Source organism: Bison bison, unplaced genomic scaffold, assembly GCF_000754665.1.
Source record: "Bison bison bison isolate TAMUID 2011002044 unplaced genomic scaffold, Bison_UMD1.0 scf7180017864180, whole genome shotgun sequence".
NCBI classification, from domain to species: Eukaryota; Metazoa; Chordata; class Mammalia; order Artiodactyla; family Bovidae; genus Bison; species Bison bison.
Window position 1 is genome coordinate 12614429 of NW_011494752.1, and position 3067 is coordinate 12617495.

General features: G+C 45.7%; 1 protein-coding gene across 1 annotated transcript in view; it reads right to left on the reverse strand.

Moving 5' to 3' along the window:
* The window catches only part of MAP2K4 (mitogen-activated protein kinase kinase 4), a 70763-nt gene that overhangs the window by 67299 nt on the left and 397 nt on the right, over positions 1-3067 (reverse strand). The window lies entirely within an intron of this gene.

Here is a 3067-nt window from a genome sequence, read left to right on the forward strand (position 1 = left end):
AAAAAAAAAAAAAAAAAAGGATTATCTCTCCTATCCAGCTATCAAAATCCTTAGGATTTTAAGTTATAGGACTTCCCTGATAGCACAGTGGATAGGAGACGGCCTGCCAATGCAGGAGACATGGGTTTGATCCCTGGTCCAGGAAGACCCCACATGCTCTAGAGCAACTAAGCCTATGCACCATAATTACTGAGCCCCGTGTACTTTAGGGCCGCATGCCATAACTACTGAAGCCCACACATTTTGCTGCTGCCGCTGCTGCTAAGTCACTTCAGTCATGTCCAATTCTGTGCAACCCCATATACGGAAGCCCAACAGGCTCCCCCGTCCCTGGGATTCTCTAGGCAACAACACTGGAGTGGGTTGCCATTCCCTTCTCCAATGCATGAAAGTGAAAACTGAAAGGAAAGTCGCTCAGTCGTGTCCAACCCTCAGCAACCCCATGGACTGCAGCCCTCCAGGCTCCTCCATCCATGGGATTCTCCAGGCAAGAGTACTGGAGTGGGGTGCCATTGCCTTCTCCGCCACACATCTTAAAAGTCTAGAAACACTCTTCGGGGGGGGGGGGGGTATTCTGTGGGTGTTATGAACCTAAGCAACTAAAAGCCAGCCAGCATCCCACCAGGCACAAGTCAGGAGGAATGGGAGCTGGCAGCTGGCGTTCTGGAAGCAACTGTGGAAAAGGAACACGGAGGAGGAGCTCAGAGGCCCGTCTCCCACCCTTACCACTGGAAGAGGGAGGGGGAAATTCACCTGCAGACTGGAGAGGAAGCTGGTAAAACACTGAAACAATTTGATAGTTACTATTCTCTTGTTAGCTCTAAATAGTCAGTAGTTGCTACTAGGTAGCAAAAATAAAAGGGGAGAGAAGAGGTGAACTGAACAGCAATATGAATGGGGAAAGGAGCAGGAAAAATAAATCTGAAAGGTATGTGAAGAAGAATGAGAAGGATCTGTATGGTTGTATTAAAAATAAGTCACAGGGTAAAAGTATATGCTATATGCTAAGTCACTTCAGTTGTGCCTGACTCTGTGCAACCTCATAGACGGCAGCCCACCAGGCTCCCCCGTCCCTGGGATTCTCCAGGCAAGAACACTGGAGTGGGTTGCCATTTCCTTCTCCAATGCATGAAAGTGAAAAGAGAAAGTGAAGTCGCTCAGTCGTGTCCAACCCTCAGCAACCCCATGGACTGCAGCCCTCCAGGCTCCTCCATCCATGGGATTCTCCAGGCAAGAGTACTGGAGTGGGGTGCCATTGCCTTCAATAGGAAAAAATTTAAGGCATATGTAACTGGGAATGTTAGAAATGTCACCAATTACTCTCCAAACACATTAGAAGTTAAGCCTTTTAAATACTAAAAATTTCTCAAAACTTGGAAGTTCTATAATCAGTACAGAACCCATGCATGTAACTAAAAACAGAGGTGGTAGAATTCTCGAAGCAAAACTACAGACTAACCTGCTGCTGCTGCTGCTAAGTCGCTTCAGTCGTGTCCGACTCTGTGCGACCCCAAAGACGGCAGCCCACCAGGCTCCCCCGTCCCTGGGATTCTCCAGGCAAGAACACCGGAGTGGGTTGCCATTTCCTTCTCCAATGCATGAAAGTGAAAAGTGCAAGTGAAGTCGCTCAGTCCTGTCCGACTCTTCGCAACCCCATGGACTGCAGCCCACAAGGCTCCCCCATCCATGGGATTTTCCAGGCAAGAGTACTGGAGTGGGGACAGACTAACCTAGTTATGGATTAAGTGACCAGGTGAACAGACTCTAAGGACTCATACCTACTTCCCTGTCTGCATTATTCTTCATTCAGAAAAGATCTGCTAACTGACCTGGGGTTCATGGGCAAGCATGGGCTAGAGAAACTGGAACAGAACGACTTGCCTTTTCCTTGAAATTCCATGCCATCTTACCGATGAAGTCAGATAAAAAGTTATTAGTACATCTTTCTAGACCTCTAAGACTACACATACACACATACGTGTATACATATACAACACTTACACACACACACACATATGTAGAGAGAGAGAACCTATATAGAGAAAGATTATATAAATAAGGAGAAGAACCCACCAAGGTCAGAGAACTGGTGCTAACAGTACAGTACAGATGAGGGAAAGTTTATAATGTTCAAAGGGCAGGGCGGGGCCAAGGGAGCCACCACCAACCTTGTAAAAGAAGAGAAAGATGGTGAGAAAGAAATGGGGAGGAAAACTTCCAATATCCTCAACTTAAGCAAATTTGTGATTGTTGTAATTATCCCATTAATATTCATTCACATATATTCAATTTTTGAGGTCTCACTTGCTCACAAATTACGTCTAAATTCTGTCTTTCCATGCACATACTCTGAGCCCTGCATCTCCGAGAGTAGCGCATAGCAGCTGAACCCACTGCTAGTAACAGGTTAAATTTTCAAAATCTTAGGTGCTGCACTCTTTAACTTAGTATCTGTACCCGGGGCCTTAGTTTTACTTGATCTCCTGCTTCAAATCTGAGTCTTTTTCATTTTATCTGGCCCCAACCAAGTTTCTTTTCACCAAATCTCAGACATCCAATGATAAAACACAGAGTTACACAGGGCAGGATGCTAGCAAGCCCACAAAAGAAATAAAGGTGGAGGAGGGGGTTTCCTCTCCTTTTTCTCAGCAGGCTTCTCCCGCATGTTCCCCTCATTCTCAACCTCTAGCCCCAATCCTGAGAAGCCCTTAACTGGCCATAACTGGAAACCTACAATTTACTGTACTTACCAGATAAAGTGAGCTTGTCTGCAACACTTTAAAAGGCTGCTTAGGATGTGTGTGAGTGTACATTAAAACCAAAGGCATAACGGTGTTTAAGAAAGTAGAAAACAAAATGAAGAATGTCACACCCAGGTTCTAGTTCCAACTGTGAAACTCAAACAAGTCATCTCACTTGAGCCCAGTTTCCTCATTTATATATACGATTAACAATAACATCAAGAGATCTCAGAATTTGAAGCAGCATGCCCACATGTAAAGCTGCTTGTCAAATGGCCCTCGTGGGGCACAGCAACCATCCCCCTTCTCTTCATCTGGGCGGGGGT